Genomic DNA, 21,975 nt, shown 5'->3' on the forward strand with positions numbered 1-21,975 from the left:
TTGTTAATGTCGAGAAAGGCTTGGAAAGGTTTAAAAGCGTTAGTAGGAGCGTATTTTAGACCTTTACTTAAAACCAAAATTTGAGTGGCTGTTAAAACTTTTTGGGAGAGGTTAAAAATTCCAAGTTTTTTCTCATCTATATTATTTATTATTGTCTCTCTTTCCTTTCTCTTTTGTAGTCTTCTGCCACCTCTCCCTCCTCTATACTTAAGCTTCTTTTCCTTGTTCTGGGTAGGTATGGGGTCTGTGTGTGGGGTAGATTGTGTGTGCGAATGTCTAAAAAATTATCCTCAATCTCTGAGTCAATCGACAGTAATTGGTACCTGTTGTTGTGGGAGTAATTAGGTGGTGACTTAGGAACATCTGGATATTTATGACCAAATCTAGGTCTCTGAGGTCTTGGTGTAGGTGTTGTGGATTGAGTGTAACTAGACTTATTTGTGGTAGTGTGGTGAGGAAAATTTTGATAATCTGGTGATTTGTGATGTTTGTTGGTGTAATGGTTAGATGTCTTATAGTTGTGTGATACTCTGTATCTATTCGGTGAAGAGTGATGTCTATCATAATTTTTTTGGAGATGGGTGGGGGGTCTTTGTCTGTTTTGAGGATAGTAATTATTTTGACGGTGACGGTATGGTGGCGGTGAAGAAGAGTGATGTGAAGATTTGTTGTGACGGTAAGAGTTAGCGTGATGAGTGTGTTCATAATTTAGATTTCTATTCTTAGTTGTGAATGAAAACCCGCCGATAAAGGTGGGGGTTTAGTTATTTTATCTAAGTCCATGTACATAAAAGAAGCCAATCGTCAGCTTAATGATGTTGAGGTATATAACAAATTATCTTATGACCCTACCCCCAATATCAAAGAAATTCTAAGTGAATTTTTAAAAGATGGAGTAGAGATGGGAATTTTAAATAAACATGAATTAGATTATCTTAATATCCTTTACCCAAAAATTCCAGTTATTTATTTTCTCCCAAAAATACACAAAAATGCTGAAGAACCCCCTGGAAGACCTATAGTGTCGGGTATTGGATCAGTTTTATCCAATCTTTCAGAGTATATAGATATTTTACTACAACCCTTGGTTAAACAAACGAGATCATATCTAAAAGACTCTTTGACTCTTTTATCTTTTTTAAGTGATTTTAAATGGTGTCACAATTATATACTGGTAACCTGTGATGTACAATCATTATACACTATAATCCCACACAATATTGGATGCCAGGCAGTAGAAAGGATTTTAAAACAATACAGCTCCATCCCAGATTCTCAAATCAATTTTATTATACAAGGTATCAATATAATTCTTACTAACAATTATTTTTGGTTTTTAGATTCATTTTATATTCAAAAGAAGGGTACTGCTATGGGAACCAGGTTTGCCCCCAGCTATGCTAACCTCTTCATGGCGGATTGGGAATCCGAAGCTATTTGGGGTGATCATTGCTGGCGGGCAAACCTGGTTTCCTATTTCCGTTATATTGATGACTTATTTTTTATTTGGCAAGGCTCAGAAATGTCTCTTAAACTGTTTTTAGACCATTTAAATGTGAATGATAGAGGTATTGTTTTAACTTCAGAATTCAGCAATACGTCAGTGAATTTTTTAGATTTAAATATCTTTATCCAAGACGGATGCATCCAAACAAAAACTTTTTTTAAAGAAGTTTGTACAAATACAATAATAGATCAGACAAGTTGCCACCATAAACCCTGGTTGGATGGCATCCCAAAAAGCCAATTTCTTCGCCTCCACCGTAATTGCTCATCTACAGCTGATTTTATTGCCCAATCTACCTCATTGAAAAATATGTTTTTAGAAAAAAACTATGAAGTAAATAAATTAGATGTAGCTCTGGAGTCGGTAAAAGAGAAAGAAAGAAAAGAGCTCCTAACATATAAAGTGAAAAAAGCAGATCCCCCACAATTGCCTATTATCTTAGATTTTAACAACAAGAATAAAACCTTAAAGAAAATCATAAACAAACACTGGCACATTCTGAAACAAGACGACCTTTTAAAAGACTACATCCCAGATAGACCTAATGTTATATTTAGAGGAGCGCCGAATTTCAAAACAATGCTTACCAAAAATTATACAAAAAAAAGTGTACAACAAAAAAAGAATTTTTTATCTAAACCTAAAGGTTGTTTTAAGTGTAACAATTGTATTGTATGCAGAACCACAAAAGGTACCACAAATTCTAAAATTACTAATTTTTCTTCTAACATTACAAAAACCTCTTATCCTATTAAAGACTTCATTGGCTGTAACACTAAAGGGGTGATATACCTATTGGAATGCCCATGTGGATTACAGTACGTGGGCATGACTAAGAGATGTCTCAAAGTAAGAGTGGCAGAACACTGCCGTAACATAAAAAGGGGCTATGACAACCACTCAGTCTCTAAGCACTTTATGATACACAATAAAGACCCGACACTTCTGAAAGTCATTGGGATAGAACATGTTACCCTCCCATGGAGAGGAGGTAACATTACCAATATCCTGGGCAAAAGAGAAATGTATTGGGTATTTCAACTCAGAACCCTTGCCCCACAAGGACTTAATGCAGAATTTGATCTTTTTAACTTTTTATAATATACTATATCATTATTTCTCTCTTCTCTGCTCTTTATATCCAAATCCCTTTACTCATATTCATATATATTCTTCCATATTTATTTATTTATTTTCTTATTTATTTTCCCGTTATTTATTATTATTATTTTCCTATTATTATCTCTAAATTTATTTTTATTCTTTTCTATTTTTATTTAATTTTTATTTTTATTTTTATTTTATTTTCAATTTAATTTTATTTTTATTATTTTTACCTATATATATTTTCTCTCACATTACTTTCTTATATTCTGCTGCTCCAGTATAAGTTACAATTTTTCTTATTCTTACTTTTCTTCTTCTATGACTATTTTATTTATATTCATTTCCCACTACTTACTCAGAAGTTATCTCTGTTTGTTTATAAGGCAACTATCCAGTTTGTACATATTCTTGTCATCCCTGTAGATCCATTACACTTACACACATACCCACTTTACATATTTACATATTCATACTCTGTCCACATATACACATTTCTCTCTCTTCACTTTTTGTTACTATTCCAAAGTTTGCTTTCTTTCCCCTCTCCTTTTTTTTTTTTTCCTTTTATTTTCATTATGCTCGTTTTTATTCTTATTTTTCCCTGTACATTTTATTTCCATTTCTTTATGCTGCCTGCTCGTTTACCTAGACGGAGGTGTGCTTTGTTGTGCCGACCTCCGTCTAGACTACATTGCCCAATGCCCATTGCGGTATACCACGTGATCGCGGATGATCGCGATCACGTGTCTATCTGACTACATTGCCCAATGCTCATTGCGGTATACCACGTGATCGCGGACGATCGCGATCACGTGTCTAGTTGCCCTTCTCATACATCCGGTCCTCCCATGCCCCTTGCTGAGCACTACATTACCCAAAAGTCTTTAGGGAACTCCATGTGATCGCGGCTATCCACGATCACGTGATTGAGTACTCCCTTCTCATTAATTATCCTTCTTACTTAATAACACTCGTTTTAAGTTAATATTAAGGGTTTTATTTATATTTTTTTATTATTATCATTAAAGACTTGTATTTTTTCTGTTTTAATATGTTTTTGTATTTTACACTGTGTATTGATGACGTCATTTTGGCGCTAAAATTTGAATAAGCATTTGTTTTCTTAGCTTATTTAAGCATCTATGTACCAGGCTGATTTTTATTATTGCCAGTTGATAAAGCCCTGTGTGGCGAAACGCGTTTTGGCTGTTTTTATATATTTATTATCTTATTAAAGGAATATTGGTTTTACCTAGAATTACTTTGCCATATATCCTTTATTTATTTATTTATTTATTTTACCTGGTCATATACTACTGTGAAGCTGATACCTGCTAAAGAATCCTAGGTGGGGACTATACCACCCAAACGAATAGATTGAGCAGTATATCCTGCTCATCCAAATGTGAGTACCTGCATTTCTACTATTTATACTCATTTTTTATCATATCTACAGTGAGCACTATATTTGGTTGTTTTTTTTTTTTTTCCCCTCTTTTTATACCGAGGAATTACCTTCACCTTATCCCGCCAGTGGGGGGCAGACGCCACTGAATGCTTATTATACTTGAGCTAGTTTATGCTCAATAATAGGTGAGTAATATACCTCTCCTATATTCACCCTGCTCTTATTGGTCCTCAGTTTGCACTATTGGATTTTCTTTATTTTGTCTTTCCATGTATACCACGGAGTCAAGACACCCCATGAATTAGAAGACTCATTCTCTTCATTGGAAATTCCTACATACCAAGCCTTCCACTTATTTATTGGAATATACAAGCAGACTATTAAGTATTGGGACTATTCATTATTACTGTTCCGTTCCTTACTGTAAGAGTGTATGCAAGTGATATTAATATTAATAATTTTATTACTATTCATTTTGTCTTTCTGATCTGATTATATTTTATATTTTTATTTATTTATTTTACATTGTTATTTCACATCCATTTGTATCCAGCGCGACCTATTATTGTGTTTTTGCCATTTTTCCTTTGAGGCTATTAGAGGGAACCTCATACCCATAGGTTGCAGCTTTCGATTTGTTCACAGTCCTATTAGATCACTCAGCGCTGATCCAATACCTATCTTTTGTTCAAGTAATTTAGTTTGCCTTAACAGAAAGAAGAACTATGGAACAAATAGAATTTAAAACTTAACTTTTATTATAATAATTACAATTTGACATATTTTCCTAATCAGCTCACTCATTAGTACATGTATACTGGAAATAAATGTCTCAATTCACTATCAGCAAGTGTAGGAGAAAGTACTATTTTATAAAGTAAGATCTATCTATCTATCAGTATTGGACAGTGCTATTTAATAAGATGAGTATATCTATTCCTTTAAATCCCTTCCCGTGTAAGCCCAAACCAAATACCAGGGGTCATGGTTTCTTTAGAGCAGGTATGCCCAAAAGGTAAAACTACAACTCCCATGATACTTTGCATAACTTTCGAATGACAAATCCTCATGGAAGCTGTGGTTTTAAATCATCTGGGGATTTACCTTTTGGGCATCCGTGCTCTAGAGCTTAGACCGTTGTCTCTTGTTGTATTGCTCCACAGCTATCATTAGGGGGATCTCCATTTCCAATGGTACTATGGTTCCTATTCCAATGGTAAGATAGCCTAGGACTAGTGATATAACGATAGTAACATAAGATAGTACAATAAACTACTCTAAAAGATACTGTGACAAACTCCCCTTCCCACGTGAGTTTGCCACAAGCTCCTGGAGGAGCTTGCTTGCCAGCCTCCTGCCCACAGACTATGGGCCCTGCAGGGAAACCTGTAAAAGACTACCGAAGTTGACTGACCGTTAGCACTGATTTCATGGAAATGTTTTGGGCATGGGACCATGCGTGCGGTCAGTCAAAACTATGACTTCCAGGAAATTCATGAACCCCTGAACCGATCTGGGTGATTTTTGGATATGTTGGTCACCCAGATCGGGGCTATCAGGGGATGACTTTTGTGGGGTTTCAATGGATTTTGGGGTTACCTTTGGGGTAGTGTTAAAAAGTATGTTTTTCTGTGCTTGGAGATAATTGGATTAGATTAGTACAGTTCCTGATTAAATTATCTCCTAGGCAAAGAGGAGGGATTATCTTATTTGTGTATGGGAGTGTCCCGGACCTAAGAGCCAATGTCATTGTGTGGTTGTTTTTACTGTAGTCTACTCTCAGGTCCAGGGGGGAGTGCCCCTTGCATGGGGACCTGCATATAAGACCAGTTGTGGCTGTCAATAAATGAGTTCCTGCCTACCCTCAACATAGAGTCTCATCTCATGTGTAGGGGGGAACAGCTGTATCTGCTCTGGGAGTTGCTATATCACTATAATCCTCTGGTTTAAAATTACTTGCTCTTGTAAGAGCAGCCTGCTACACTCTCTGGGGTAGGAGACTTCTGCCCACTGGAAGCTGGGTCCTGGACTTGGGTCTAGGGTGGGTGGAAGACGGTGATACCCTAGCCAAGCTGTAACGCTGGAAGTGGGGACTACGGTGCTGATGATGTCTGGTGGAGTGCTTGGAAGTACTCGGAGGTACTAGGAAGCAGTGATTAGCGGAGGCACCCAGTCGGGGTGCCAGGTGGTCCGTCACAGATACATTTGCAAATACAATGTATCAATACTAGTAAAATGTCTTAAGAGCTAGATACCAAAGGACAGAGACATTATAAGATGAAGAGTGCTGAGACGGCTGTTCCCTATTCTGGTCCTTGCCTGGAGACTTAACCCATAAGGACATCCCTAGTTATACTTAAATTAGTATATAGGAGGGAAACGTTTAAGGGCCTGAAATGTCAAATGGGAAGAATCCCCATTGTGCTGTAAGCATACATGGTGTGAAATTGGTGAACCCAATGCAATCCTTATTGAGTTAATATGTTTACCAAATAATATACAGACATACATGAATGCTCAGAAACATGTTTTTTAAATTTCTTATTTTTTCAACACAAACCTTCTGGTGTTGAAGTTTTAAATAATAAAAAAAAACATAAAAGGTAGACTTTATATATAACATTTTGTTCTCTCTATAACATCAGGTTGGCTTTTTTATCCACTAATGTTTGACTATAACTGTGATACTAAACCACATTATAAAATCCAGGTGTATATTATATTTTGTTCAATCTTTTTTCCCCAAAAAGGGGAAAACTAACAGATACCTTACATTACATTGGATTGCCATCAACCAATGTTCATATATCAGCCTAATTATACACTGTTTATTCAAATGGTGCTTATGCTGCGTGATGTAGAATTATTAAAAATCTTTATTGAACTTGTACTGAATTATTGTACTAACTCCATTTTAACCTCACACTGTGACAAACCCTCCATTTTGTCCTCATTACCTGACAGATTCTCCATCTTAAACTACATTACATGACAGAATTTCCCAGCAACATTTAATACAATGAACAGAGACTGTATTTTCTATAAAGACATAGCTGACTCCGGAATTATTGAATCTCCTGTAACATGCAACAAAGTATAACCAAGGCCAGAGCCAAGGCCATGAGAACACTGTACTAATGAAATGTTCTATTCATAAAAGAACCTTGCACCTGACCACAAGATTGACATCACTGACTGTGTAAAATGACGCTCAAGCCCCCCTTTCCACCGAGTAAACCTCATGCTGGGAAAAATGGCGCCTGAGCCTTCTGTCCACACCCTTGTCCAGAACAATACCACCTCCCGGTGGGAGGACACCTAGCTAGTCACTCAAATCCCTGAGCCAATTAATAATATTGATGGGTGGACACTGATATAGTCACATAACATTTAATCCAATTAATGATGTTTATTTGTTATTATCTGATATTCAATGATGATGTCATTTTGCCTTTAAAAAGGTCTGCATAACTGTTTTCCAACTAGATGGCATTACATTTTCTGAAGTGCTTTTAACCTGAACTCCATGTGTCAGTGTGAGCTTACTTCTGCGTATACGCAATTTAATCATCTCAGATTTGGACAGGAACAGATAGACATTTAAACATATTTGTTTATTTCTAAATTGATCTACATCAATTTGGCGCTTTCCAACGTGGGGCATCGGGCTATGTCTGGCCGGTGAGCCGTCCTAAGGAAGATGCTGTTGGACGGGGGAATCCTGGGGGTAGGAAAGGAGACTGATCACCTCCAGGTACACGGTAGAGACTTCTGCAGAGCCACCGGTATGTTCCGGCCCCTTTGATTGACCCGTCCACGTGTCTGTGACTGCTTCCCGGGAGGACATCAAAGACAGGTAATATCTTGCCCGGTGTCTCGTTACTCACTTGTTTACCTGCATTTAGTCTATCTGTTGCCTGGGTGTGTTTGAATTGGCCTGTTTTAGTTAAGTGCCCGGGTTGAGTGTTTATTTGTTTCCCCTTTTTGGGATAAAAGGGGGGTGGACCTGTGGTAGTTTGCCTGGGGGTCCTGTGTTTGTCTGTTGCCCCCTTTTGGGATAAAGGGGGGTGGACCCGGGGGATTTGCCTGGAGTCCTGTTGCCTGTTTTACTCCTTTTAGGAGCCACTTGTCTGTGGCTGTAGGGAAAAAGGGGGGTAGACCTGTGGAAGTTTCCTGGGGGTCTTCTTTGCCTGTTTACTTCTTTTAGGAGCCTCGTGGCTGTGGCTGTATGGAAAAAGAAGTTTGTGGAACTGTGGGATCTGTGTAGAATCATAGTTTCCTGTGATCCAATTTTGTGTCACTTTGATAGCCTAGCTAGCTTCACTGTGCGCTTTCGGACCCTCCGGCTCTAGTTGAGTTGGGGGCATCCTGACCCGGACCCTCCAGCTCTAGTTGAGTTGGGGGCATCCTGACCCGGACCCTCCAGCTCTAGTTGAGTTGGGGGCTTCCTGACCCGGACCCTCCAGCTCTAGTTGAGTTGGGGGCTTCCTGACCCGGACCCTTCGGCTCTAGTTGAGTTGAAAGTTCCCTGATTATTTAATTGTGGTAGGAGACTTAGTCTTGTGGCAGGGGACTCAGTTTCCTGGGGGGATTCAGGCAGGCATTGCTTGTTTTCCGCATCACGTGGTAGTGAGACTTATAAAGTGGGTTTTATAGGGGCACTACGAGGGTGAGGGTAGCGCGGCCACTATTAGTGGACTGCTGTAACGAGGGAGGCATATGGATTTCGGACCGGTGTTAGCTGTTATCCTTGACCGCTGGTAGTGAGACTTACGAAAGTCATTCTTCCGAGCGGGGACACTACGAGATTGAGGGAGGTGACTTTGGAGTAAACACATGATTAAAGGAAAGGGACTACTGTTGATTTCATTTGAAATGTGATGCATGCACTGTATTTCAACTGTATTGTTGTTTTGTTTGTCTAATAGGAGTCATTCAAACTCCTGTGTCTGTCTCTAAGGATTTTTCCTTACCTTTTACCTTTTCTACACTTCCTGTACTATTATACTATCCACTCCCATTCCTCTTAATAGAGAAGTGATTGGTCACACACTTCTCACCTCGCTCCAATCCGTGTCTACCACCCCGGGTAGGCGGATTCAGTGACTAGTCTACATTTTGGGAAGACGCACTTGAGAAGGGCCCACAATTCTCAGGTGGCAGTCGAGCATTGTAGACGTTCCTGTTCAATTTTCCTTGTCTTTCCCTATATCTAGGACGCTGGTGTAGGGGGAAAGGGATTATGGGGCAGGATTTAAGTAAGCCCAGTAAGGGCTGGTTAGCATGTGATTTAGTTGATGACAGAGAGGGTGAGGAGATGGTTAAAGGTGTTGAAAAGATTGCAAAAGTATGTAAAATTGCTGTGCCGACATGTGGCAGATTGCAACCAGAAAGTTGGCGTAGATTATTGATGGAGAAGAGAGGCAAGCTTGCAAATAATGATTTATTAAAAACAGCTGAAGCATGGTACAGAGTAGCGAAGGCTATTCAGCAAGAAGGTTGGGTTGAGGAAGAACTAAATCACAAAGGGTTAGGAATATATGTATATTATAATAATTGTTTTTGTATTTTGTGTTAGCCATTACCCTGGTAGAGGGTGGGGGTTTTGTATTCAGTTTCACTGAGTCTCTTTGCTTTTGCAATAATTGTGACGTAACTGTCTTTCCAGCACTGACATAGTTAAAATGTCATGCTTGCAGTCCCCCCTCTCCTACCCCTCCCTTTTTGCCTTCTGTGAGACAGGGGAGGGAGGAGGAGGGGGGGCGTGTTTGGGACTCAGTGCGATTCAGATTTGTGTTCCGTAGAGTTATTAAGAACTTAGCAATGGAATTTTTGCTCGGAAATATTCTAATTGTGTATTTTGCTACTTACATAGGAGTGATGTGTCGTATAGGAGGTTTCTAGGGTTTGTGTGTTGTTGCTGCTGCCATTTGTGCGACGCCAGCAGGTTCCGTGGCGTTGTATATGTATTTGGACGTGTTGAGTGATTAATAGCTGGTGAATGATGGGGGAGGTTGGTTGCATCCCGTGAGTTTATTTTTTGCACCATGTTATTCCAAAGCTTCACGGGCTGTTAAATGTATTGAGCTATAATTTAGTGTAAAGCTACTGCAAGCTGAAATGCCCTAAAAGAAAATGGCCCCTAGAACAAAAGAAGGTTGTCCTTAGTACCCACGCCTCCTCCTGCCCTCACTCTGCCCTTAGTGAAGTCATATCCGCCCATATATCGTGTCAATTCTGGCCATCCAAGGCTGACGAGATCTACTTCTACCACGCTCATCCTATCCTAAGACATGCTGTCTTCCTTAATTCCCATATATTATGAACAAAAAAGTTACAATTACTAAAATTATCCTACTATTAGTTTCCCTATATCAGGAAAGTGTCTGTGACAAGTAATGGTTAATATGTAGATAGAATATATATGTCTATCGTTTCACGTATAAGTAACAAGTATGTTTTAACTTTGTGTACAAAGATTGATAACATGCTGGAAGAGGGGTTATCTTAAAGAACATTTACTAAAAGAAAGTTCTAATAAACCAAGATTTCTTGAACAAATGGTAATACAATTAGGGATTGGTTTCAAAATGTTTTGATCGAATTGAAAAGGAACCAGTTAACATTATAAGCATAACTATTAACAAATGAATAAGCCAAGTTTAAAGACTGACTAACATTATTTTTGTTGTAAGCCCAGATATTTTATTATTGCATATGCATAGGAATTGAGACTTTGGGCATTATAGTATATTAATTCTAGATCTGTTACTAGCAGCAAGTGCCTATTCCACGCATGCTTAAACACTTCTACTGAGTTAACCTCTACCACTCCAGTTGGAAGGCTATTCCATACATCCACTACCCTCTCAGTAATGTAATACTTCCTGATACTATTTTTAAACCTTTGTCCCTCTATTTTTGAGACTATGTCCTCTTGTTATGGTAGTTTTCCTTCTTTTAAATATAGTCTCCACTTTTACTGTGTTGTTTCCCTTTATATATTTAAAATGCTTTTATCATATTTCCCCTGTCTCGTCTTTTCACCAAGCTATACCTGTTAAGATCCTTTAACCTTTCCTGGTGAATTTTACCCTGCAATCCATGAACCAGTTTAGTAGCCCTTCTTTGAACTCTCTCTAAGGTATCCATATCTTCTGAAGATATGGTCTCCAGTACTGTATCCAGTACTCTAAGTGAGGTCTCACCAGTGTTCTGTACAATGGCATGAGCATTTCCCTCTTCCTACTGCTAATACCTCTCCCTATGCAACCAAGCATTCTGCTAGCATTTTCTGCTGCTCTATTACATTGTACATTGCCATTAACAGCCAGGAACTGGAGAACAAGAAATGTGAATTCAGGTATAGCTGTTTAACAATGCTTAACAAAATCTCCATTATCTTTTTCATTTATTTTGCAGAAGACAATGTTATTTGTCTACTTTGTATGTTTTAAATATACATTATCAGTGAAGAGTAGAATAAATTTTATCCCATTTGCGAGACATAAAATTGTGATAATGTATATTTGTGATATAAGTAGGAATTACATTTTGGGATGTTAGATATAAATTAATAAAATAAAGAACGAGAGTCAGGGATAGCGTCTGTCTCCACGGGCACAAGTCTGGTGTGGGAGATGTGGCGGGCTAGCCGCTGCGGGACACCCACGGAGTGAAACGTTCGAGGCTTGTGGAGACAAGATGAGCATGTTAGCCTTTTATTATTTTTCTCTAGGGAAAGCATAGGGCCAGTTAATAGTTGTTGTACATGGGCTATTTGCAGCCTCCATTGCATTTCTACCTAGTCTTGATTTCTGATGTACCCTCCATTGCTACATCACCTGTCTGCTCCCTTACCTGCCCACCCCTGCTTACTCCTCCCACCGATCCCTCCCCTTCATCTACAGTCCCCCACTTTCTCCTACTACTCCTCCCTCTACTCCACCTTTTCCTCCTCCTACTCCTTCTTCCTGCTCTTACTCCTCCCTCCTCTTCCTACTCCTCCCTCTACTCCACTTTTTCCTCCTACTCCTCCCTCTACTCCACCTTCTCCTCTCTCCTCCTACTTCTCCTCTACTCCTCCTCCTAATCCTCCCTCTACTCCGCCTTCTCCTCTTTCCTCCTACTTCTCCTCTACTCCTCCTCCTCCTTCCTCCTGCTCTTACTCCTCCCTCCTCTTCCTACTCCTCCCTCTATTTCTCCTTCTCCTCCTCCTACTCCTCCCTCTACTCCACCTTCTCCTCTTTCCTCCTACTTCTCCTCTACTCCTCCTCCTCCCTCCTCCTGCTCTTACTCCTCCCTCCTCTTCCTACTCCTCCCTCTATTTCTCCTTCTCCTCCTCCTACTCCTCCCTCTACTCCACTTTCTCCTTCTACTCCACCTTCTCCTCTATTCCTCCTTCTCCTCCTCCTACTCCTCCCTCTACTCCACCTTCTCCTCCTACTCCACCTTCTTCCCCTCTCACTCTATCCACTACTCATTCTTCCATCTCCCCACCACCATATCTATATCCTTTATATGCTTCCTCCCTTCTTATTCCTTACCAATTTCCTCCGCTCATAGACAACTCTGCCTCTACCTGACAACATTATATTTTGAAGAAAAGTTGCTCTGGCCACTCTTCCGCCACTTCCCAGGGGGGAATACCACACTAACGAAAAATTATTCAGACATGAAAGAACTGTTTTGAGCACTCTCAAGGAAATAGTGCGGTCCTGACCCAGATTCCCATGGAAGTAAGACACCTGTAAGGGAGGTGGCTGTCCCTCATGTTTTTTCTTCACTAAGTCCCCAGAAATCTCATGAAAGGAACCTGACTCATTAGAACAAAACATGAACAATCAATTCACAACTCTCTACAGAGGGGGGTCAGCAAGAGAACTGTAAATAGAAAGACAAATACCCCCCAATCTCACACAGAAATAGGTGAGGAAACCTCTTCTACTGCTCCTCATGGTTGTTTTGAACAGATGAAAGAAGAAACAAGACACCTTTCAACAGAGCATGCAGTAGCTTTACCAGATCCTGACTCCACTCTGTTTGCGGATAAAGAGGAAAGGTACCATACTGGATTTGCTGTTGCTACAGAAGATCAGGTACATCAAGCATCTTCACTTTCCTCACTCACATCTGCTCAAGACGCTGAATTGACAGCCTTCTCAGTGGCATACAAAATGCCTGAAGGAAGACATGCCAATACCTACACTGACTCAAGATATGCCCTGGGTGCAGCACATTATTTTGGATCAATCTGGAAGATAAGAAGCACCACTCAGCTGACTAAAAGCTGCCAACCAAGCCACAAGTGCACCAAGGGAAGTGGACAGAATGGTGTCCGCTAAAGAAACTTCTATACTCACCATGTAGATCCTACCTACAGATCTCAAGCTTCTGAAAGAATAACAAGCAGCTGCTGACCCTGAAGAAATACAAAGCTGGAAAAACAGAAAGGGGCAACCCTTGAAGCCGGGCTGTACTCCAACACTCTCAAGCTCTGTTTACCCAAAAACATGTACTGGGCAGTGAGCCCATGGAACTTTATACCCATCCAAGACCCTCATGAACTCTCTGATCTCTAAATACTATAAAGTACCTAGAATTACTCCTCTAATCATCAGTTACTACCGATCCTGTGTTATTTGTGCCAAAGACAGCTCAGGCAGAAGAGGAGGAGAATCCTAAGCACCTAGCTAACTCTCACTATCCCTTTCAAGAATCCAGGTGACAAAGAGCTGCTGGGTCAAATATGCACTAGTTATAATAGACATTTTGTCAGGATGGCCAGAAGCCTAGCCGGTCATCAATGTGACAACCAAGACCATATACCCAATAGTGCATTGTGAAAGTTGCAGAGATCACTCAGTGGATTCATTGTTCCAGATTCAAGACTCTCTCTCTCTCTGCAACATGAGAAGTGACATTTGTTGATTTTGACACACTTTTGACTCTAAAGAAAAAATGACTTGTTAATAAAAAAATAAAAAAATAAAAAGATACCAACAAGTAGGTGTTTGATGGCCATAATAATGCCTGACCACCTGCCATTGATGGAAAGCCGAGGACCCCAAAAGGAGACCTCGTGAAGCTGAAGAGATCCAAACGCCAAGCTTCCTCAGGATTATTTGTCCATCCTGAGTTTGTGGTGATATTAATATTGACTAAATGATCCGAGTCCACCCACGCTGATGTAGCGTGGGACAGGTTTAATACTACAATGCATAAGCAAATGTGCCCTAGCCAAGGTTATTATGTCCATACACATAATACATGACAAGGTACTCTTGACACACCACATTCATGCTTCAGAACATAAAGAGGAGCACCCCTCTAAAGGGAAAGTTGACACATATATATATATATATATTGATGCCATAGGTGTGCCAAGGGGGGTACCAGATGATTTTGCAGTAAAAGGAAAGTTTGAGTCCATTTTCCCAACCGTCACTGCTAATAATAATAATAATAATATTTTGATTTGCATTTATTATATCTATTGCAACCAACAACGTTTACCTGTCACCATGACTTGTTGTGCCTATATTCCAGATAACACAGGTCCATATGGTAATGTAAGCTTGTCTATTTATGATGTCCCTCTGAAGAACTAAGAAGACTTTAAGAACCGTTACTTCATAGGGTTTTGTGCCTTTGGGCTAACCTGTCTTCTGAAACTAACCAATGAAGTTTATCTTTTAGAATTTAACATTTCATAGGGGGGACTGATGTAGAATTATTAAAAATCTTTATTGAACTTGTACTGAATTATTGTACTAACTCCATTTTAACCTCACACTGTGACAAACCCTCCATTTTGTCCTCATTACCTGACAGATTCTCCATCTTAAACTACATTACATGACAAAATTTCCCAGCAACATTTAATACAATGAACAGAGACTGTATTTTCTATAAAGACATAGCTGACTCCGGAATTATTGAATCTCCTGTAACATGCAACAAAGTATAACCAAGGCCAGAGCCAAGGCCATGAGAACACTGTACTAATGAAATGTTCTATTCATAAAAGAACCTTGCACCTGACCACAAGATTGACATCACTGACTGTGTAAAATGACGCTCAAGCCCCCCTTTCCACCGAGTAAACCTCATGCTGGGAAAAATGGCGCCTGAGCCTTCTGTCCACACCCTTGTCCAGAACAATACCACCTCCCGGTGGGAGGACACCTAGCTAGTCACTCAAATCCCTGAGCCAATTAATAATATTGATGGGTGGACACTGATATAGTCACATAACATTTAATCCAATTAATGATGTTTATTTGTTATTATCTGATATTCAATGATGATGTCATTTTGCCTTTAAAAAGGTCTGCATAACTGTTTTCCAACTAGATGGCATTAAATTTTCTGAAGTGCTTTTAACCTGAACTCCATGTGTCAGTGTGAGCTTACTTCTGCGTATACGCAATTTAATCATCTCAGATTTGGACAGGAACAGATAGACATTTAAACATATTTGTTTATTTCTAAATTAATCTACATCACTGCGTATGAAATCCACAAACTGTGTACTTTGTCTTTAGGAGATATTGCAAATTGACAAGGTGTTAGAAATGGAACATATCGTTTTTCATAGATGTTTCTCAGTGCATAATATGTTTGCGCCATTTTGTCCCAGACGAATTACAATAACAAGCTTCAAGGCTATACTACGACTCTTTCAGTACACAATATACTGTGGTAACCCCAAGTTAATGGAACTTCCCCAAATCCGGGAATCTCCCACGACTGTGCACTTACGTCTTAGTATAAACAACAGATAAGCTATTCAGACTTTAAGATGCCATGTTGAACTAAGTCAGGAAAATTTCCATGACGTATGCACCCTTTAGTTATGGCCTTGTATCTTTGCCAAATTAAGGGAGGTCCTAAATTGATTTAAAGTAGACAAGTTACTTTTTCATATATGAACTATGGTGACTCTAAAATGAAGACACCTAAGGTATAAATAGGTGTACTTTTAAATGTTAAGGGACAGAGGAGAGACTTGGAGACAGACGCTGCTCCATCTTAAAATGACAGAGAGGCTGACATGATGACATGTTCAGAAGGGTATGTTAACCTACTAATGATATTTGCAAGCATTTAATTTCATCTTATAAACTCTGCTATAATGGATTTGATATGTCTATATTTATATTTTTATATAATAAATATCTAAAAGACAAAATCTATTGCTTCCAAGACAATCCTTATTTTATATTGTATTCTCAATTATTTATATATGTTAAATAGAGGATCTCTTACTAACTATATAAAATTATGGCTAAGATATCTGTATGGTTAGCCCTACTAAGTTCTATGCTTTAAGACATTATAGTGGTAAATAAGGGAACCGCCAGCGGTTACACTGCTGCGTATAAAAATCTACATGCTATGTTTTGATAAGTCCTTTTCTCCCAAATAAATTCTGATTAAAAAAAAAAAAAAAAAAGGAAAAGATATATAATATGTGTTGGTGCAATAAATGAGAAAGATGGAAATTGCAGTACAACACACACAAAGCAAAAATGACTAAATTGCTTGGGCCCTTAAGTACAAAACAAACAAACTGAAGCTGTGTTAGTAGGAAATTAATTTAAAAAACAGTGATTTGTAAATAAACCCCCAAAAAACTTCAACAAACTACAAAAAGAAAAAATGTTCGACTTAAAGTTGGAGGTGAGTATGAAAGTGATGAGAAGTGATTGTGACAGGGTAAGGGGAGGTGTTACACTGGCAGAGTGAGTAAGGGGGCAATAATATATGGGGCTAAGTGTCTGGGGAGAATTACATTATTTGGGGAGGCAGTGTTAAACGCAGTCTCCCACACTATATTACTTTTTATTTATTTTTTACAACACTTTCCCCTCCGGGGAAGGAAGGGGGCAATAATCCATTCTTTGGTTGTCCGGTGGATTCCCTGGTCGTCCAGTGGGCTCCCGGGGCAGCCACAGGCCTTCCAGTCTGGCGCTCTTTGAGTAAGTCAGAGCACAGGATGGGAATCCCGGAGCCTCTGACTCCCTTACAGAGCGCCGGAACAGCAAGGGACCGCAATTAGACCAAGGACCACCAGGGAATATTTTTTATTTAAAGGGCGAGAGATATTTTGAGCTCCGTGCTGGCTCAAGGAGGGCCCGCTCAGAGCTAAAGCACCAAAGGCCATTATTTGCTTCTTATTCTTTTTGATATTTCTGCCACTTTCAACACTGTTGACCACCCACTTCTCTCTCCTCACCCTTTGTGGCCTTGGTGAGATCTGTCTTTCCAGGTTCTCTTCATATCTCTCTTACTGCACATTCCATATCTCCTACTCCCTTTCTTCCTCCCTTCTGTACCTCTCTCTGTTGGAGTTCCTCAAGGCTGTGTTCAGGGAGCTCTCAATTTAACACTGCCTCTCTTGGTAAGCGAATATCATCCTATGGCTTTTAATATCATCTGTGTACTGATGATAATCTAATCTACCTCACCTCGCATGATCGTTCTCCCAGTTTGCTGGCCCGTCTCACTGAATGTCTATCATCTGAATAGCTTCACGGTTCCTAAAACTCAACCTCTCCAACACAGAACTCATTGTTTTTTCTCTTCCTAAAGCTACGTCTGTCCCTGTGTCCCTTCAAGTCAACAGAGCTTTCATAACCTCAAATCTGCAGGCACATTGTCTTAGTGTGCTCTTCGACTCTGACTTTTCCTTCACCCATTGTATTAGTCAACAAATCCTGTTGCTTTCATCTTAAACAAATTTCTCAGGATTGGCTCCTTTCTCATTTAGGACAGCACCTAAGCCTATCAGCTCACTCCTTAAGTTCTTATCCCTTATAACCTTCCTCTCACATCTACTGTACCCCCTTCTCTCAATCGCCTTTCCTCAAATATATCCTTATCATTTTAATCCATCGTGTATTTGTCCTTCATACTTTTAGATTATAAACTTGTTTAGGTCATGTCTTCTTCTCCTACTGTTCTCGTATATTAAATATGTCTTCTTTTCATTATTTCTCATTGATTACCTATTGTACACCACTATGGAATATGTTGGCGCTATTTGACTCATCGTAATTGACCTGAATGGTAGGTAATATCAGAAAAAGCAACCGCACAATTCTCATTTACCATTATCAATCTCAAAGTGTCACAAATAGTTCACTGGGTAAATTGTCAAAGTGTTTCTCAAGGTCAGGGGCCTCTCAAGGTCAGAATTATTCACTAAAGTGAATTTAATAATTTAAGGACAAAATGGCTCAAAACTAAAAAGACTGATGACTTGGAGAATAATTTCCAATTCGGCTCTTTGGGACTAAAATGTGGAGTTAGCATTGAATCCCACTCCATTCCCATTTAGCTGAATTGGTTACACTGGCTGTAATGTGTCCTTATAGGCCTCACATTACAAGCACGATGACGTCACTCAGCTCCTCCCACCTGGCCCAGCCACACAAATCCCGCGAGATGTCACTCTCTCGAGATCTGCTTGATCACCAAGCACGAGTTCGAAACACTAGAGACACAACCACAGTGTTTCTCTTGTCTTCCAGTAGCTGAGGCGATTTTTCTCGGTGCGTAAAGTAGCGCGCAATCTGCAGCATTCGGTGGGGGAAACGTGTTGTTTGTGCGATATTTCACAGAACACGGCGTTATAGAACCAGTAGACCCGAGAAGTACGATCTCTAGTGTTTGGAACTCGGCTCTGGTTTGACGTCACCACAAGCGTTCGGCCATCTTCTCCGCTCTAGGCAGGCATGCTCAATCGATGATCAGATCGCATCGAACCAGACCCCCTCAATTGTTGGGGTTCTGCGCGGTTTTTAGCGGCGACGTACGCACGTTCCCGCCGGAACCATCGTCCGCCACTCGCGCTCGGACGACCCGTCGATCGAGGTGCTCGACAGGCCGCCTGAGCCGGAGAGGACGGAAGCTCTGACTCGATTGTTCAGGCCTGGGTAATGGCGCCGCTCCCCCCCGCCATGGCTCCCTGTCTCCCTGCTCTCTCAGTGAGAGAGAGTGGCCGCCGCTTGCAGCAGCTCACTAGGCCCGAGCCAGCGCCAGCTCGCCGAGACAGACAGCCGCCCGCACCGGCCCCGGGCGGGGAGACCCGAGGTGAGGCCGCGGGGTGGGAGTGGGAGCCCAGCCGCCTGCAATGGCGGGGAAAGCGGGGTCAGGCTCTGGATAGCGCACCCGCTGCGTCACACAGGCCCGGGATCCTCGGAGGGGGATGGGGGGGACGGAGGATACCGAGAATACCCCGGTGGGGCGGCTGGGAAACCGGCCCAGGGGGCAGCTGGGAGATATGGGTATTGGAGGGGGGTGAGAGGGACCTCGGGGGGAAAGGAGGGGGGCAGGTGGGAGGAGAGGGAGTAAGGTGAGGAGGGGGTTCATTCATTTAAAAATAAATATTTATAAAGCCAATTTAGTAACACATTCCATTGAAAAAAATTTTTTTTTGTTTTTTTGTAAACAAAAGTGTGTGTGTGTGTGTGTGTATATAGTGAGATAATATTTTATAATATATTTTTTTGTTAATGTAGCACTTCTGAAACATTGGTTATAATCTGCCATACACAAATATTAAAAATGAGAGCATATGGAAAAAATATTCATGTTAAAGATAATTTTGCCACTCTAAAAATGTTTTTTTTTTTTTTTTTACCATTATGACCATAATTGGCTGTGGTAAATTTATAAAAAATAAAAAAAACTGTGGAAAATCTTACTTGAAGTGGTGTTTGCGAAAGAACACATTAAAGGGTTACTCGAAAAGGAACTACAACAGCTGGCTGTAAAGTTACCTTGGCATCCTTGTTTTGGTAAAAGGGGCAAACAATGTGGGTCTATGCATCGAAATTTGCACAGAACGGACATTAGCCAGCCATGCGCTCTTGGCTGACTGATGACATCCCGTGATGCTGCTAGAACAGAAATGTAATGTGTTATTTGCAGTATTTTACAACGAAACGTTGCACGTGCAGGCTGAAGTGGTTATGGTGCTTTGACAAACTGTTTAACACAAATTTGTATGGCACAATTCCATCTCCATATTATCAACATTTATATAGCTCAAACTTATTCCTCAGCGCTTTACAATATTATAAAAAATATCCGCAAATGAGTTCCAAAATGTTACAGGAATAATTAGTTAAAGTGGACACTGCTTGAAAGAGCATAACATTTATAGTATGACAACTTCATCTCAACAAAGCCCATGTGGGGGTTGGGGTCCTTCTGGACTTTATTACCTTAAACGGCACCTGTTTATGCTGTAAACAATTTATGATCATTAAGTTGAGCATTCAATTTGATCTATACATCTTGCTAGCAAATGTATAAATTAGGTGAAAAATCTATTTTAAAAAAATTCTCCCAGCTGTCCGTCAATGCCTCGGGAGAGCAGAATAGGAGCAGAAAATGCCTCTGTGGTTGGTATTGAAATTCCCTAGACGGTGCTTCTAGTGCTGGCTAGGGAGTATAGGAAAGGGATGATGTGATCTTACTCCGTTCTGATGTTGGCACTGACAGGATATGCATCTCCAAGCAGGGCAAATCAAGAAGAGGTGCAGAACTGATGCTGGAACCAAGGATAAGTGAGCAAACCTTTTTTGCATGGGCGCCCATCTGCCCTGCGTTCTCGGTCCATCTCTTGATTGCTGAACTAGTCTCTAAGGCTTGGCTTGAGTGCTGGTGATAGGCTCGGAGTGTCAGTGGTTTTATTTAGGTCAGGAGTGTTCTTTTAACTTGAGATGAACCAAAATAATTGCAATTCCTGTATACAGCTGCACAGTTATGACATTTCCTAACAACTCCGTTAATATTCAGTATTGGTGCTAGACTCCAACAGTAATTGACAATTTATTTTTGTGCACTTTGTTAAATCATAACTAACATACACATAAAACTGGCGTTCTCAATTCTGCAGGGACATTGACATTTTGTCAATCAGAGGAGAGGGGCATGGGGGGTATAGTCACCTGAAGCTCTCCCTCCTCAGTGCTATCAAAATATCTTATAAGGGGCTATGCAGTTACCTACAGAGTGCACAGGATACTGGTTCCGCAGCTAACCAATCAATAAAGAAATGGTCCAGCATATCTTTGTTTATTAAAGTGTGTTTAGTGTAAAGAGCAGCAACATTTCGACCACAGTTGTGGTCGAAACGTTGCTGCTATTTACATTGACAAGACTTTAACAAAAGGACACTGTACTGCAATAACTCCTCAGTGCTGTGATCTTTCAGTTCAGAATGTGACAGATGAAGCCAAGTGGAGTCGCATAACTAGTGTAATTTCAAACATTCATGCGAGTACAAAGCAGGCCTATGGAAGAAACTGCAGAATACTCGACAGATGATTTTATTTGCGTGACTGTTCCACTAGGAAATATTAATGAAGTGGCAAGTGGAAGCTTTTTGCAGATGATTTTGCCAATTTGTCATGCATAAGACCTAGTCTAAATTTCGTCTTAGAGTATCCATTGATTTTACTTGACCTTATTATACGCTGCCTGTAGCAATTAATGCTTAAGAAAAGTACTGGAATGTGGGGGACACCACTTTACTGTTAAACTGTTCTAAAATAGTTTAACACTTACAGGTAAGAGGTGCTTGTGAACTCCGGGCACCATGACCACTTCATTGACATAAAGTGGTTTTGGTGGCCGAAGTAGTCCTTTAAGTATCTATAATCAATTTTACTTCAACATTAAAAAATGTATAATTAATTTTGAAACCTAGTACAATTTCAATATAATACTATACTTTTAATCCACTAGTCTTAGGTGAGAGAACTTTAATGCAATAACTGGACTTTGTTCATCGGCCAACTGCATAATATTTTTAACTCTTCCACTTGTCCTTGATTCAAAGTGTTGCGTGTAACGCTGTGCAAGCAGTATTGATTGCTGAAGTTTCTTGAATGCCAGCACTATATTGGTATTCTTAAGTCATGTAAAATGTTACACA

At 40.1% G+C, this 21,975-nt stretch overlaps 1 protein-coding gene across 1 annotated transcript in view; it reads left to right on the top strand.

Moving 5' to 3' along the window:
* Nucleotides 1-18,778: 18,778 nt before the first annotated feature.
* The window catches only part of INO80 (INO80 complex ATPase subunit), a 75,063-nt gene continuing 71,866 nt past the window's right edge, over nt 18,779-21,975 (top strand). The window contains exon 1 of the mRNA XM_063439838.1: nt 18,779-19,121. The gene's annotated coding sequence lies outside the window, so the exon portion shown is untranslated. The remainder of the gene's footprint in view (nt 19,122-21,975) is intronic.

The sequence above is a fragment of the Pelobates fuscus genome, chromosome 13, assembly GCF_036172605.1.
Source record: "Pelobates fuscus isolate aPelFus1 chromosome 13, aPelFus1.pri, whole genome shotgun sequence".
In the NCBI taxonomy this organism is placed as follows: domain Eukaryota; kingdom Metazoa; phylum Chordata; class Amphibia; order Anura; family Pelobatidae; genus Pelobates; species Pelobates fuscus.